At 33.7% G+C, this 18585-nt stretch overlaps 1 protein-coding gene across 1 annotated transcript in view; it reads left to right on the forward strand.

The window, feature by feature from the left end:
• Positions 1-18585, forward strand: part of ADGRV1 (adhesion G protein-coupled receptor V1) — a 685020-nt gene that overhangs the window by 454484 nt on the left and 211951 nt on the right. The gene's annotated exons all lie outside the window — the stretch shown is intronic.

Raw genomic sequence — 18585 nt, forward strand, 5'->3', positions numbered from 1 at the left:
AGAGGAATTTACCCAGGCTCTCTTCTATTACTTGTATAGCTTAATTGTCTTACATTTAAATCTTTAATCTATTTGGGTTTATTCTTTCTCTTTTTTTTTAAGACTTATTTATTTATTTATTTAACTCCCCTTCCCCCCACCACACCCCGGTTGTCTGTTCTTTGTGTCTATTTGCTGCATCTTCTTTGTCCGCTTCTGTTGTTGTCAGCAGCATGGGAATCTGTGTTTCTTTTTGTTGCGTCATCTTGTTGTGTCAGCTCTCCGTGTGGGCAGCGCCATTCTTAGGCAGGCTGCACTTTCTTTCGCGCTGGGCGTCTCTCCTTACGGGGCGCACTCCTTGCGCGTGGGGTTCCCCTATGCGGGGACACCCTGGTGTGGCATGGCACGGCACTCCTCCCGCGCATCAGCACTGCACATGGGCCAGCTCCGCATGGGTCAAGGAGGCTCAGGGTTTGAACTGTGGTAGGTGGACACTCTAACCACTGGGCCAAGTTCGCCACCAATTTGGGTTTATTCTTGTCTCTAGTATTGTATATAGACATAATTTTATCTCTTTTCACTACCTAGTCGACCTGATACCATATATTTAAGGTCCAATTTTATATGATTTAATATGTCATCTTTATCATATACTAATTGATTTAATATGTCATCTTTATCATATACTAATTTCCATATGTACATGTGTCTATTTCTGGACCTTCCATTTTATTCCAAGCATTATTGATACCTTTCAGTATGTTTTAAGTTGTGTTAAGGATATTCCACTTAGCCCCCCGTAGTAATTTATTTTTTCTTTTTCAGTGTTTTCTTGGTTATTCTTGGGCATTGATTTTTTAATATGAACTTTATGTCTAAGTTGTCTAACTCCATAAAATAATTTATTAGTATTTTTATTGGGATTGCATAGAATTTATAAAATATCTTAGAGAGAATTGCCATCTTTATAAACATTTTTTTATTAGAGCAGTTGTAGATTTACAGAAAAATCATTCAGATGTTAGTTCCCATATTCTCCACCTCCCCCACAGTTTTACCCATTATTAACATTTTCCATTAGTGTGGTACCCTTGTTACAATGATGAAACAATATTATTATATTTATACTGTTAACCATAGCCCATAGTTTTTATTAGGGTTCTTGCATAGGGTTCATCCTATGCAAGAAGCCAGATTTCCATTTGTTCATGTCAATTTCTGTGTCTTTCAGGAGTGATTTTATAATTTTCCTCAAATAGATTTTGAACATTTCTTATTAAACTTATTCCTGATTATTTATTCTTCTTTGTTGTTATTGTAAATGTTTTTTCCTACCTTTATATCCTGTTCATTGCAAGTAAAATAAAGCCTGCTGATTTTTTAATAAAATTATATATCCTGCTACGTCACTGAATTATTTTAGTGTTTGAGTTGATCATTTGATTTTTTTGTGAACTTGCAGTTATACTATTATATAATCCTCAAATAAAGATACTTTTTTTTTTTTTTGGTTAAAAGATCATACCAATCTTTTTTTATTATGAAATAATTTCAAATTAACAGAAAAGTTGCAAGAATAGAAAGAAGAAAATTTTTTTATCCTGATCCACTTTAGAATAAGTTCTGTTTTAGGTACCATCACCTCTGAATACATAAATTGTCCTACATAACCACAATGTCATCAATATCTGAAAATTAACACTGATACATCACTACCATCTAATTCTCAGACCTCATTCAGATTTCCCCAGTTTTCCCAATCTGTCCTTTATAGCAAAAGGAACCATCCCAGGATCATATATTACATTTATATGTTATCTTTTCCATCTTCCTCATTCTTGAAGAGTTTCTCAACCTTTTCTAAACTTTCATGACCTTGGCACAGTTAAAGATTACAGAACATGGTTTTAAATTTGAGAGTGAATATCTTCCCCCTTTCCCAAACCTGGGTTTGTTAATGTTTTCTAATTATTAGACTCACGTTTTTCTTTTTTGGCTGGTATTTCGCAGAAAGGATGTTTTCCTTCTCACTGCATTCTATCAAAGTTACATGATGATTTCAACTTGTCCCATTCCTAGTGATGTTTACTTAACTTTGATCACTTGATTAAGATGATTTCTGCCAAGTTCCAAATAAAGTTATTTTCCCTCTGTAATTAATAAGATTTTTTTGTGAGGAGATACTTTGAGACTATGTAAGTATTCCATTCCTCATAAAGCATTCACCCGTAGTTTTAGCATCTATTGATGTAACTTCGATGAATGTTTTATTATTCTTATGATTGCCATATGGTAAATTTTCAATTCTATCCTTCCTTCTATATTTATTAGTTGGTATTCTGCTATGAGAAAAAACATTCTGTTCTTCCCATTTTAAGTATTCCCTATAAGTTGAGGAAGGCAGACTTCTTTTCTTTGTGATAGGGTACTGTGATAGGTCAGTGTTATGAACCCAGATTTTAGCTGTGTGCAAGATTCTCTGAAGCTGTGGTGCATCTACTGCTGCTCTGTAACAAATAAAGTTTTCATTCATATCATCTATCTAATTGAAACACATACAGAAAGATTTGTGATATTCATTGCAAGTTTGTTGTTAATAACAGAAGAAAAATGTGGAGGCTACCTACTTTACTACAGTAGAATATGATAAAGTATGCGATGGACATCATATGAAATGTTAAGCAGCAGTTTTGAAAATATGGTAGATATTTATTAATTTTCTCGGTGCAATCTCTAAAACATGGTGTAATTATTGGAAACAATAGTTACAGTCCAATCCAATGTAGATGAATATATGTGTATGTATGTGTGAACATCCAGACAGAAGGTCCAGAAGGAATCAGGACAGCAGTTACCTCTGGGCTGACAAATCAAATAGGAAATTGGGGGAGTTGGAACTTTAAAGTGACCTTTGAGTCCACAGATCTTCCCCTTGAAAGTGAAATGACCTTTGGCTTGGCTGTGAAACAGTAAAAAAGGTCAAAGGTAATGGGATGTCACTACTATTGATTATGATAGGGTATATACGACTCTATATGTAGCAACAGAACTACAATAAAAGCAAGATTGTTTCTAAGTAATTTTACATTTCTCCATACTCTGAGAAAACTTGCAATTCTCATATTTGTTACAGAGCAGCAGTAAATAAAGATACTTTTGCTTTTCTTAACCTATTTCTATATTATTAATTGGTTTTTATATATGATTTAATTGGTTACTACCTCTAGTATAATGTTGAACTGTATTGGAGATAGTAGGGATCGGAGTATCCAGTCTTAGAAGAAATACGGCTAGTGTTTTCCATTAAATAAAATACTGGCTTTAAGAATAAAATATACACATTTGATCAAATTAAGAAAATAGACCTCAATTCCAATTTTCTTGAGTGTTTTTATTATGAATGGGTATTGAATTTTGTCAAAGGCTCTGTTAGCATAGCATCTTTGGAGGCAATTGTGATTTTTTTCCTTATATATATTAATATAGTTATCATATTATTGGATTTCCTAATATGAAAACAATGCAGCATTCCTGGAAGAAATCTGATGTGATCCTTGTATTATTTTCTAAATGTGGAGTTGGATTTCATTTGCTTGCATCATTTCATATTATTGCATCAGAATTAATGAGTGACATTGGTCTGCAGTTTTCTTTCTTTGTACTATTTTTGATTTATATATCAGTGTTTTACTTGTTTATAGAAGGACTTAAGCAATTCTCTTTCCTTTTCAAAGCAGTGTAATAAATTATACAGCTTTGGGACAATCTGGGACAATTCTACAAGGTTTTGTAGAATTCCACTTTAAAATCATCTGGACCTGCTGTTGTTTTGTGTAGTAGTTCCTTAATAACTTTCTCACATTCTTCTATGGAAATTGGTTTGTAATTACCTAGGAAATACATTTCATGAAGGTTTTCAAACTCATTTGCATAGACTACTACAAATCTACATCACTTCTTTAAGCTATACCAATAGCAACATGAGATTCTATTTTCTTCAGGTGATCTGACCACATTTACCTGATTTGGCTATTTTCTTGAAGTGATCTGACCACACTTACCTGATTTGGCTAAACCAAAGACAGCATGACAGAGTTCCTTGTTAGCTGCTTTTATCCATGGAGAGGGAAGGGAAGGCATATAATAATACCCTTTAAAAATGTTGAGCGTATATTTTTCAGTGTTCAGTTTGATTTGAGTAGTAATTATAAGGATCCTTTTTATCTGGTAACTGTGTTCCCATGGTAGTATATTATTTAAAACACCCTAGAAAACATTCAGGTAAGGGAAGTTGCCATTAGATGACAAGAGATGTGAGTTTCCTATGATCAATGTAACATTCTAGATTAAAGAAGCTCCATAGTCATTTTACTTGTCATAATTACTGGAGAAATTTCTAGATATATTATCTTTCTTTTTCTTTCTCTACACAAATAATTGCTTGAACACTTTTTATATAGAGTGTCAGATGAACCAGTTCTACAAATGTCTTGTAGTGCTGTAAAATTGTATATTATTTAACATTCCAACTCCACCTCAAGTATCCTTCTATGTAAAGGAGATAGTGTCATCAAGTAGCATCAGTTTAGTAAAAACAATATTTATTCAAGCTCTCTTGTAGTCAATTGACATTTGTAAATAAGCATACACAGCCAGATGCAAGCCAGAAATTGAGTGTAATTTCTAGTACAGCACAGTATCCAACTCTCAAGTAAATGCGGAATATCTAGAACAGCCAGGTACTAAAATGCAGGGACCTAAAAGTGTACTTTATCCAACTTACTGTATTAAGCATATCTGAAAGTGTGGGTATAAACTTTTGTTAGAATTGGAGTACAGTGGAAAGAGCAGGGGCTTTGGAGGTAGACAGACATGGTGTCAGACACTGACCAAGCATATGTCCCATGATGAAGGATAATTACATGTAACATGTCAGACAAGTCTGGTTCAACATTGTTATCCCTATATCTTCCTGAAGGGTAACTTATCACTTTAATATCTTCAGTTGCTCAAAAACTATTACTAAAATTATTGCTGAACTTTTCTTTTGCATTCATCTGTGACATTGGGCTTCTAAACCATAGACCCTTTAATATTTCTGAAACTCAGAAGTTTTAGCTTACAATCATTTATAATGCTTTTATGTTTCTTTTTTAACTGTAAATACAACCTCAGTGGAATATTATGTCTAAGTAATAATCATTTTTGGTAAGCCCATAAATTCTGAGATGTGAACAGTAATAGAAATTTAGCCTCATATGTGTTGAAAAAAGAACTATATCCTTCTATGTCCAGGCACAACCAGGATTATTCCAAAATTATCCTCAAAGAACAGAATCATATAAATATTTATAACTTCATAATTTTAATAGTAGCTTTTTCTTAGTCATAATAATTATTATTCTAATATTCCCCTTCCCACTATTGTATTTCACCTTCCTTAAATCCTTTTTTTTCACAAGGGCTTAGCATTTATTAGCACACTTAATCCTCACAACAAGCTATGAGGTACATATCTCTTTTTAAAATTTTTTTTTAATTTTTAAAGAAACTTTAGGTTATATAAATGATACATCAAAAATATAGGGGAATTCCCATATACTCAACACCCTCACCCTCCTACATTTTTTTCCCATTAACATCTTTGATTAGTGTGGCATATTTGTTACAATTATTGAATATATATTGAAGCCTTGCTACTAACCATGGTAAGTAGTTTACATTTGAGTTTACACTTTCAACTGTGTACTTTTATAGGTATTGACAAAATGTATAATGGCCTCTGTCATTGCGGTGTTATTCAGAACAATTCCAATGTCCCAAAAATGACTCATGTTACACCTATTCTTCTCTCTCCCTCCCCTCAGAATGTTTGGTGACCACTACCTTTATATCAATGTTAAAAGCTCTTCCACTAGAGAATAATAAATCTACTTTAGTCCATAGTTGCATTCCCCCTTTATGTTTGTTCATTCCTCATTATTGAGGATTTTAGGATACCCACTCTGTTTCTGTTTGAGAGGGGGCTTAGATCCCATGGAGCAGATGGATGGAACTATCTTGCTCGCAGTTGTAGATACTCTGTTTTTTGAGATAGGTGTTGTCCATCATTATTCTTTTGTTAGTTGTCCTGAGTGAGTCTGATGAACTGGAAAGTGGGTATTGCAACTCTGCTGAGATTCAAGGTTCAACTAGCGTATGAACAGTCTGAAGATTTAAGTCTCTTGTATATATATTTAATGGTTATAATGTTAATTATAGGTTCAAATAGAAGGGACAGAAGAGCCATGTATCTCTGTTAATTTGGGGAAAATATATTCCAAGATAAAACTTATGACAGGGTTCCTAATTCCTGAGATTGTCTGCCCTGCCTATAGTGTCTAAGTGTCTCTAGAACCCACAGGAGCATCCCTGCAAGAGGCACTGTTTGCTATGGCATTCAGTGAGATCCTCCTGAGATGTGTGTAAGCATAACGTCAAATGATCTCCTGACTCACTTTGAAATCTCTTAGCTGTAATAACTCATTTGAATTCAGTATTTCTCCTTTTTGGTCAAAATCTTTTTCCAAATGCATTGCTAGTTGGTGTGTGGTAGTAATCCATCAGTGCCAGGGAGGCTTATCCCTGGGAGTCATGTCCCATACTAGGGATAAGGTATTGAGTTTATATGCAAAGTTTGGCTTAGAGTGAGGCCACATTTGAGCAACCTGGAGACTTTCAGGAGGTAACTTTTAGCCAATATATAATGCTAAGCTAAGCTTCAGTTTCACAAGAGCAAGGATCATAAGTACAATCCCTAAATCCTTTTTGAAGGGGAAGTTTAAATGAATCATTGATAGATAAGTAGATTCATGCAAACATTAATATATACACACACATGCATGCATAAAATATTCAGTATTTAGAACTCACTACTACTAGATTCATCAAACAAGATAAATTTTCTATTTTAATGATTTTTCTGCATTTTATATAATTTTTAATTACAGAAATGAAATATGGTGCAAATTTTACAAATACTGAAATATATAACCTTACCTGGAACCTCATCCCCAAGATATTTAGTATATATTGTACTACATTTTTCTTATATGCATTCTAATATATGTTCACGCACACATACTTAAAAACTTTTAAAATGTTAAACAGAAATGATATACCACATATACTATTATACAATATACTCTTTATTTATTGGACAGTTTTCCATTACAGTATATATGCATCTATCACATGTTGCATAATATTACTCTATTATGTTTATTTAATCAACCCTCTATTGGTAAATTTTTGGACTATTCACAGTTTTTCTCTCTATTACATTGGTGCAGTAAATATCCATGTATATTTATCTTTGTAAACTGTGTTGATATTTTCTGTAGGGTATATTTGGCAGTGGAAAAGACACCTATCAGTCAAAAGACAAAAGACACCTATATATATGTGTTTTATTTTAAAAGATATTGCCAAAGTATTTTCTCATCAGAACTCACACATTTACACTCAAACAACAAATTACTACAGAGCCTGTTTCTCCACATTCTGGCAAACTTTGACTGTTATACATTTATTTCAATGTTCGCCAATGTTATATATGTCTGCATATGTGTGCGTATATATACATGTAGAGTTATTTAAGTATGCATTTCTTTAATTATTTATTATGTTTTAATGGCTCCATTTATTGTGTACCAGACAACTATGTTAAGAATATGATTTCATTTATCTGACATAACCATAAGTTGGATTATCTTTGCATAGGTTTATTTGACGTTTTGATTTCTTATTTTGTAAATTGCTTGTTTATGTCCTTGTATTAGTTTTTTGACTCTTCGTTCTTATATTTCATTGATGTGAAGAGTGTTTTCTTTGTCCTTTTTTTTTTGTAGGTTTTTTGTTTGTTTTGAAGGTGAGATGAGCTATAATAGGATTATTGGCCTTTGTCTCCCTTGAATTTTAATTTCTGTATTAATAAATCTGTGTTCTAGCCCTTTTTAAGGAAAATTTACATTTTTAATATATGAGATGAACTTTTGTGTGAAATCAGATTACTTTCAAGAACTGTTTTAAATATTTTGTTTGCTAATTAAGTTATTCACATAAAATAATAGTGTAATTAACGTGTTCAGAACATTCAACAAGATTTACTGAGTGTCAGAACAGTGCAAGTACGCATGGAACCTCAATCTGTGTTCATCCTAATATATTAAAAGGGGTCGAATATTAGGAAGACACATGATTATTTTCCAATGCAAAGTACTAAGAATTTAGGCATTTGAAATATCAGGCAGAATAAAACATTGAAACATAGGTAAAATTGTAAAACTGCAGAAGATAGAGTTGTAATGCCAGAGATTCTTGTGAGGTTGCGTTTCATTTGCCTTCTTTTCTGTGACTATTTTAGAAATAAAATGGAAAAAAAATTGGTCAGCTTTCATTTTTAGAAGCTCTGTATTACAAAGTATTCTGTAATCTCTCAAAAACTCTCATTTGGAAAACTGACAAAAGTTCATACAGCCACAAACTGTCAACTGTATTTGCTCAGGAAGCAAATCAGTTATTTATAGAGGAAGTTCTGTTGAAGATGTGTCTAATGAAAAAGGAAATGCCCACAAATACAAAGTTTGTCAAACAGGATAATTAGTACAACATAAGAAAACCATTCCTGGCTCAAAAGGATTTTCTAACAATTGAATTTTGGATGGTGTTTTCTACTTGTACCTTCTCAGGAGCAGAGGATCTACTTGATATTTTTTTCTTAAGATAATGTTACTTTCTTTCTTATAAAACTAATCAATATGTGTTTTAGGGATTTAGGAAAGCAGAGAAAAAATAATTAAAAAAATAAAAGTCAGATGTGTCCCTCTATCAAAAATAAGCACATCTCATCATTGTTGTGCTTCTGTTTATGTCTAGATTTGTATACATTTGCTTTTATAATTCAAAATTAGGTTCACAGTTTTATCTCCTGCTTATTTCATTTAATGTTATATTGTCATTAAGTGTATAACTCTATCTCTTTTTTTAATGGATTCACAATGTCCTATCCCATGATAGAATTTATCATAATATATTTTACCATTCTCCAGCATTGGACATGTAGGTTGTCCCTGTGCCCATTTTTAATATTTAAAAAGTCTGCAATGAATGTATTATGTCATATTTCCACATTAAAGATTCCTTGGAATGAAATTACAGAGTTGAAGATAGGAAATTTTTAGAAATATTGAAATTGCTAAACTCTTCTCCAGAAAGGTTAAAAATTTAGAGTCAGAGTAATATCTCTTGAGACTATTGGTTTTTCAGCAACATTGCTAGTCTTGATTATCATTTTATTAGCATATTGATTTTAGTATGTAAATGTGGTGATGTTATTGTTTTTCTTGTGATTTCTTCGATAATACCAGGGAGTTTAAATGTATTTTTATGTGCTTATTGGCCATTTGTACTTCTCTTATAAATTGCTCATAGTCTTTATTTACTTTTTTATTTTTATTACTGATTTGTGAAAACTTTGTTCCTATTAGGGATATTGTGATGGTGTGAAGCTATATATGTCCCAGAAAAACATGTTCTTAAATTTAAACCATTTCTTTGGGTATGAATCCATTGTAAGTATGACCTTTTGATGAGGCTAGTAATACTCACCTCAATCAGATGGGTTTTAATCCTATTACTGGAGTACTTTGTAAGAGAGTGACATTCAGACAGAGAAGAAGAAAACCATGGAAACAAGAAACTGAAATCAATGAAATGGAAGAGAAGGGAGACACCAGCAGATGTCACCATGTTCCATGCCTTGCCATGTGATAGAGGAGCCAAAGATCACCAGCAACTGGTCTTTAGAAAGAAAGCATTGCCTTGATGATGGCTTGTTTTAAAATTTCCCCAGCCTTAAAACCATGGGCAAATACATTTCCATTGTTTCACCCAACCCATTTCATGATATTTTCCTTTGAGCAGCCAAGGGAAATAAACCAGATTTCAACTTTTTGTAGTATTTGATGAAAATATTTGCCCCAGTTTGTGATTTACATTTTTAAATTGTAGGAAATTCTATTCATCTTTTTTTATACTTAATGTTTAGGAAAGTCTTGCCCATTCCAAGATCAGTGTGTTCTTTCACTAGAAGAATTAATTTTCCCTTTATTTTAAAAAATCTTTCTCTAATCATATCTTTAAATACTTTTTTATTCCATTCCATTTGGAGGAAGTGGTATGTAGTTCATGGGTACCAGTAACTTACTGGATTTTCTTCTGTCTCTCCCACATTTGCTTTATGGTCTCTCTAATTTCTTTTCTCTTCATTTTTTTCCTCTACATATCACTAATGCAATCACAAGCTGTATTTACTTTATTTCTTATGATATTAAACCACTTATTATTTATGCTTGATATTTTCTCCATCAGAACTCTGTAAATATTATCATCAGGACTTTGGTTTTACAGAGAAAAGTTTAAGATTAACCTAATAATATGTTCAATTTTAGTAACTTTTTTGTACCTTTTTGGATGTTTATATATCTTTAAAATTTTATTTTTAAATTTAAAAGTTTGGGTGACTGTGTTTAGTTTTGTTTTAGTTTGCTAAATGCTACCAATGCAATATACCAGAAATAAGTTGGCTTTTACAATGGGATTTATTGGGTTAAAAGCTTATAGTTCTAAGGCCATGAAAGTGTCAATATCAAGACATCAGGCCAAGATCTATCCCCAAACGTTGGATGCTAGCGATCCTGGGTTCCTGCTACATGGCAAGGTACAGTGGCAGCTCTGCCATTATCTGCCTTCACCTCAAGGCTTACTTTTCCTGAGCTCAGCTATTTGTGATTGGGAACATGGCAGTGTCCGCTTGTCTTTCCCCTCTCCTATATGCCTCATTGACTAGGTTCAATTTAAGAACATAATTTTCAGGGTCCATAAAAGACTCAGACCAACACAATCTATAACTTTTTTTATTTTTCTGTAATCTTACCTAGTATTTAGTAGGCCCTTATTTCCATAGACATGGACTGTTTTACCCAATTCAGTTTTCCAGTCTTACACATCTTACTTGCTACCTTTCCGTTCATTCTGAAAATCATAGATACTAAAGCACTGTAAGTACTTATCATTATACTTTGTCTTCCATGTTTATAATAATCATGCTTTTTGATTGATTTTCAACACTTTGACTTGGTCCATGCATTACATGTCACAGCTTTGCTTACTATCGACTATATCAGTTATTCAGTCTTCTGCATTGCTTTTCTGCTCATCACGACTTCCAGTGCAGATCAGTTGCTACCACACTTTTTCCCTTTCCTTTTGTCCCTTTGTTAGCTTACTCAGAAAACTTTGCCTAGACCTTATTTTTATTCTCTTCCTTCAGCTTTGTTTTCTGTACCCTATTCAGAATTCCAAGCAGTTTTCTAAAATTTGTTCTGACCCCTGAATAATTATCAAAAACATCATCTTTTTCTAATTTTGGGGGTTTTACTTTTTGTTTTCATGTATTTCATGTTGAGTTTTTAAAATGTATTTACTCATTCTAGAATGAGATCTTTATGGGGCCTTGCATTGGCCCATACATGAAGGTATGATTTTTGGCTCATTCTTAGTTAGACTCTCCTTTTCAAATATAAATTGATATTTGTACATAACAATAGCCCAATTCACAGTGATTTTAATAAGCAGTCATCTACTAAAATCTATCAGATGGAAGTAGCATTTTCATCTACCCACGTAGTCTAGATGTCTGATAAGTGAAAGTCAGCCCCCAATAGACAAAGCTGCCAAGGTATTTCCTGTCTCAGTAATCGCCTAATAGATCTTTCCTTGGAGCCACACATTGCAGGATATTATGCACTAACACAGCCTCCCTTACTCTGCTGCTCTTGTGGATTTGGTGAATAATTAGTACTGATGGGAGGGATGGACTTTTGGCAGAAAGGAAAAAAAACTGTCTCAGAAAGAAATTCCTGTGGACTGCTCTTTTTCTGGATGATAGAGATCTTGGCTCTTAATAACTGAATGAATACAATGTAAACAATTAGATAACTTCTTTCTTCATGGGAAATTAAGGTACCAGGCCACAACAATTATATATAGCAGAGTAAGAATTCAAACCCAGTCTACCTGACTTGTCCACAGATCTATGTCTGTTCTCAGATACACACTGGAAATCCTATTCTGCTTAAAACAGAGTAACTGATAAAATTTAATTTGAGTATCTTATAATTTCTCAGGAGGCTGAAGAGGTAGTAAGGCAAACTACCTGGGGGAAATGGATGTGGTTTGAGCAGTTGGACGCCCATCTACCATATAGGAGGTCCAGGGTTCGATGCCCAGGGTCTCCTGGTAATGGCAAGCTGGCCCACACAGAGTGCCGGCTCATGTGGGAGTGCCGCCCCTTGTGGGAGTGCTGCCCTGTGTGGGAATGCCGCCCCTTGTGGGAATGCCACCCCATGTGGGAGTGCTGCTCCATGTGGGAGTGCCACTCCATGTGGGAATGCTGCCCCATGCAGGAGTGTCAGTCATCCCTGAGAGCTGTCTCAGCAAGATGACTCAACAAAAAGAGACACAGAGGAGAGACAATAAGAGACATGGCAGAACAGGGAGCTGAGGTGGCGCAAAAGAATGATCACCTCTCTCCCACTCCAGAAGGTCCCTGGATCGGTTCCCAGAGCCACCTAATGAGAATACAAGCAGACACAGAGGAACACTCAGCGAATGGACACAGAAAGCAGATAAAACTACCTGGCATAATTTTGTTCATTTCTAGAAATAGAAATGTCATAGACCCCAGAAGCAAACAGCACTTGTCTCATCCAGCCCTTGACAAAAAAGGAGGGAGTCCTGAAAGTAATCAGGTATCTGTGCACACTAAAATTTAGGAAGATCAACTTTGAAACTAGTGGGTGATATTTATTGCACAGAGACCCTGAAAGGAAAAACAGTGCAAGAGGGAAAAGGGGTTTAAAAATTAAGTTCTGATGGAATGGCTGAAAATCATTCTAATTAGGGAGAAAAGGTAAACATTTATTAAAATCATTATGGCTATATGTATTCTCTCAGGTGGACTCACACATAGGAAGGACAGACATAATGAAAGAAAGTAGGAGAGTATCATTAACAAAAAAGGAATGGGTGATGTAAGAAAAAGGGAAGTTTAGACCTAAAATGAAGTGAGTGACAAAATAATAGCTGGGATAAAGGAGAAACACTTTAAAGTTTATGTTCACATTTAAATATACTCAGCAGCGATAGAACAAGGAGAAATGGTTAAGTCCTATTTTGTTTTAATTTCAGTCAAATAAAAAGAATCTTCAGAGGAAAAAACGGGAATGGGCTATTGGTAAGAAACTGGAAAACTCAGGGAAATGAGCTGGTTAAGAGAACACCTAGGTGTTCTAAATAAATTCACATTTCTCTTCCTGCATCAGTGGTAATATTCAAATCTGAGAGAACTCAATAAATTAACATTGAGGAATATAGAATGCAGAATAATTGGGCAAATAGAAAACAAATACTATCCCCAATTACATAAATTTGGTCCTGAATCCTCCCGGTCCTGCAGAAATTCCTACAATATCTTATTAAATTGATTCCTTATGAGAGCTTACAAAAGGTAAGTGGTGATAAACTGAAAGATAAGCTACACTATTATGCCAGTTTTCTTCTTAAAGCACTTAATATAATTAGGAGAATGCTACAGGGATTGTGATCTTTGATAAATTCTCTCATGATTCTCTTTAAGGACAAGATAATGAAATATGGAATAGATATAGTTGGGTTGTTTTGTGATTGGTTAAATAAGTGTATCCAAAGAGAATTGATTTAATAGTTGGTTTTTAAAAAGTTAAAGCTAAAGGAAAAATGCTGGAAAACAAAAGCATGGCAAGAGAATGGTCATGAGGATGTCAAATGACATCATGTAGAGGGTCACTGAAAGAAGCAGAACCTCCTCTCTAAAAGAGGAAGTTTAGGGAAACCAGCACAGCTTTCTTTAGATGTGTGAAGAACTAACATAGCAAAAAGGAGAACTGGGAGAATCAAGCATTGAATGGAAGTTAATTAAATGACCTCTAAATTTCCTCTTGCCACAATGTTTTATAATTTGTTTCTCTTTTATATACCTTGAACTACTGATATATGTCTTTAATAACTGCTTTTAAATGTAACATGCTATTGTCAATTTCTATACTAAAGGTATATACTTCATGTATTTTCTCATAATTCATTTTAAGCTTTGTATCTTAACTATGCTGGTTTTAGAGTAGATGCTCAATAAATACTATTTGGCTGACTGATTTGCTTTAAGATTCTAGTTGTTGCTAAAATGTTCCTAGAATATAACTGATAATTCAAAAATTTACTTCTCCCAAGGGCAAAATACAACCCATGATATTCCTATGAAGAAGAAAATTTAGTATTCTTTGAATATATTTTAAAATTGTTTCAAAACTTTAAGGCAGCAGTTTGAATTTGTTTGCCATTACTAATTATGTTGTGAAAAATCTGCTTATGCTGCATTCTCTAACTTTGTTATCAGCACTATTTTCCTCTAGGTGCTGAAGCTAGAAAAGTTGGAGACATCTTTTTAGTGGTTCCCTCTTGCCTGCTTTCCAGATCCTGTTAGTCAAGAGGGCTATCGATCATTTCAATAATGCCTAAAACCTGCTCTCTCCTCTATGACTAGACCTAATTCAGTTAGGTCCTCATGATCTTGTACCAAGTCTTTTGCAGTAGACTGAAAGTCAGTTATTGTATTATTTACTCTCAAATTTACTTTTTCCTTTATACAATCACCAAAGTTCATTCTAAAACACAAATCTGTTTAAAAACCTTCAGCTACTCCTATGGTACACCAAGTCCTATGCACAGCCAGCAATGCCCTTAATGCATTAGCCCCAGCCTGTATTTTTCCAGCTCACTGTAGTCATGCATGCTAAGCCCTGGATCTGTATTTTTCAAACTAGGATACTTGTAGAGTGCTCTGGATTTATATACCTGGAGTAAAAAAAATTAAAAAAAAAATAGCTGGTAAATACACTGAAAGATTATTTTTAAATTAAACTATTTTATGCCCTGTGACATCTGAATGGGTATAGAGATCCAGATTTTGAGAAGCCTAAACTTTATATGATGTGAGTACTGACCTAAACAAAAAGGATGCAAAGTAGCAAATACAAAATAAGTTATAAAAGTGGATATTTATTTACAGAGAGAAAAAAAATCACAAAAAATTTACATTTACAAAGCTGACAAATACCACAAATACAGAATCCTAAAAAATAACAGTTTTATTTTTATTGGTTTGACAAACCTCTATACTATTTAACTATAATTTTAACCTGTATAATTTTTATCACCTTTTTGCATGATATCACTTGGTAATATTTTCTGTAGAGAAATGGATGATAAATCAGTATTTCCAGTAGCAAAGTTGATTGGAATTTGTTCAGACAGATGTGTTCACTGTTTATATTATTGCAACAGGTTTGTGTACAATGTAACCAGAATTCTTATAAATTCTATTCCATGTGCTTTTTCTTAAAAAATGAAAACAGAGAAAATTTATGTCTTTGTATATTCTGTATATTTCTGACAGAAAAGAAATAGGGGACAATGAGAACAAAATTTACCACCTTGCAATTTTATACATCTAATAACTGGAAGTATTTTTCCACAGACAGCTTCTGGCTATATACATTCCAGATTCTATTTCTGCTCCACATTCTTCTGTGGCTAGATTCATTAGGACATTTTCATTTTACCGTACGACCCTACACGTCCTATCACTGATGGCCAGTGAGGGGGTAAACTGGGTGGTGTTAGTTTAAGTGGAAGTGACTGCAAACCATATCAATATATCCCACACGCTCCAACAAAATATGTGACAGAAGAGAATTTGAAAGACAGCTATCTTAACTGACTTCAATGGAAATATACTAGTTTTGTAAATTTTAGAAAAGCGTGATCAGGTGAACATATTGGAAGGGTCCCATGCACGTGAGGGGCCCAGAAGCTTAAGCTTCATTAGCTTCATGGTAAATCAACCTCTGGTTCATCATGAGAAAGACCACACTCTGTGGTATCTTATCATGAATATATTTGGAGTCCGGGGAATGGTACAATATTTCTTTCGTGTACCTGTAGTATAGCCTTCAGTACTTAAAGTCACTCCATTCCAAGAAGTTTTTCTCCCTCTCTGCTTCCTTTTCTAGTCCTTGGTCCTGCTGCCCCTCTCATGGTGGCCAAGGGTGTCTATTTCTCTGTCTTGAGAGGTTATAGGTGGATCCTTACATTCTCAAGGCAGAGCATATATAAGAAATTCAAACCGTTCCCTTGATAATATTGATTTTGCCTCATAGCTTAAGATAAATGATTTGATATGCTAAAAGACTTTTCTCCCACTGAGGAAGAGCTTGAAATGGAAAAAAAAAAAAATGGTGAAAGGCCCAGAGTGCTGTCCCAAGTAAAAATACATAAGATAACAAAAAATCCCTATGAATTTTAAAAATGAAATAGAAGAATTAAAGAAATTCCACCTCAACAGTGGACCTTTTCAAGTAACAACTTCAGATTACCAGAAATACTATTTATTCTTCTTTGCCATTGATGGTTCTAAATGGAAATGTGTGAGAAACGCTGCTCTATACATATTCAATTAATGACCATTTCCAGAACATGCCAAGGCATTTCAAATATCACTCTGCCCTAAATGGAAGAACGTTTCCTCCCTTCTCTGCTGAAACAATTTTTACTCAAAATTCTGAGCCTAATTTAAAAGTTTGTGTGTGTGTGTGTGATGTATGTATCTTTAAAAAAATACAATTTATAAAAATTATGGGGTTGGGGGTGAGGAGTGGGTTATATGGGAACCTCTTATGTTTTTTAATATAATGTTCTTTGTGATCTATTAACTTTAATTTTAAAAAAGTTTTTTAAAAAAGTCTAATAAGAACAAAGGGAAAAAAGGTGGTTCATTCTAATGAAACCTCGGAACATTTCAAGAAAAATTAATTTCATCTCTTTCTTCTTCTGTGACACTTTTAACCACAATTTTATTATTTATAAAATATCAGATATCATATAGCTAAGTATTTACCTGTCTCCCAATTAGATCTTACTTTTTGTGAAGGCAAGGTCTTATTCTTCTTTGTCATCCTGTAATCTAGTCTGACAGTAGTGTGCTGGTAAATGTTGAATGAACAACCGACTTTTAGAGGGAGTTGACAGATTTGTAGCATTAGTTAATTTTCAAGTTGTAAATGCTCCCGCTATGGCCAATTTCATGCTACCAAAGAAACATCACTAAACACCGAGTTGGAAAGAAAGAAACAGTAGCGTGCCATTGTATTATAGTTCCCAATAGATGCATGTGTAATAGTGTAATGTAGTAAAATAATTAGGAAGTGTAAGTTTTTAGTATGTTACTTTTACTTTTAATATAATTACCTTAATTATAGGTAGATATAATTTCATTTTTATTAATGAAAGAAACTCCTGAAATTTTACAATCTATTCTCATGAATTTCAACGAGCAGCCTTAGCACAACACTGCCTGTGGCTCCTTGGAAGTGATATTGACTTATCAAAACAATCACTCTTAGAGGATTCTGAAAAAAAGAATCTAATTGGTAGTAAAGTAGGGACCTTAATTCTCACCCTTAAATTAGTCTCTAATTATGTTATCCTCATATAATCTGTTGCATTTGTATGATTTTCTATCTCTTGCAATCATAAAAATCTTCAAAATATGTAGGTCATAAGGGCTACAGTTGGAGTCATGCTGCCTAATAATCATTTGCAAGTAACATCTTCTCCTGTATAGATATGAAGTAAAAGGGAATAACTGTGACCTTCCACTTTCAGAACCTCTGCAAAATAATCGTTCATCCAAGAGATGATAAAAAGAATAGATGTGGTATTGAGAGCTGTCAATATTTCTGATAGCGATTGATAAGATTTTGAGAGCTGTCAATATTTCTGATAGCGATTGATAAGATTTTTCCTAGCCTTGTATTGCAATCAGGTGACAAGTCCTCAGGTTATAATTATTGGTCTCGTTGGAGAGAACTGAAACAAGACAAGGCAAACCATATTATGGTGGTCCCAAGAATGGCCTACTGCCTGCCTTTATTTGATGCCAAATAAGATATTCCTAGGAGACTTTAGAATGAATTTTATTTTTTCATCTAAGTGTTCACAGCTCTAATGTTTACTTTGTAATATAATAATTATCTATTCTGGGACAGACAATTACAGCCAAATGAGGAAAAGTAATTGAAAGTTTTCTGTTAAAGCTGTAACTTTTCCCACCTATCCATCCACCCATCTGTCATTCTTTCTATTATCAATCTATCTTTTTTCTAAATATGTGAGATTAGGTTGTATATATCATACTCCTTGAACACATAATACTTCCATTTACGTTTCCTTAGAATAAGGATATTCACTGTAACCCCCTTACATACAGTTATCAAGTACAAAAATTTAACATGGATAAAAAGCTTATATAGTCTATATTCCTTTTTTTTTTCCATGTGTCTCAAAAATATTCTTTTGGGCCATTTTTCTTCACATTATTAGTCAGGCCCATGATCATGTATTGGATTTAAT

Source organism: Dasypus novemcinctus, chromosome 2 (genome assembly GCF_030445035.2).
Source record: "Dasypus novemcinctus isolate mDasNov1 chromosome 2, mDasNov1.1.hap2, whole genome shotgun sequence".
Lineage (NCBI taxonomy): Eukaryota > Metazoa > Chordata > Mammalia > Cingulata > Dasypodidae > Dasypus > Dasypus novemcinctus.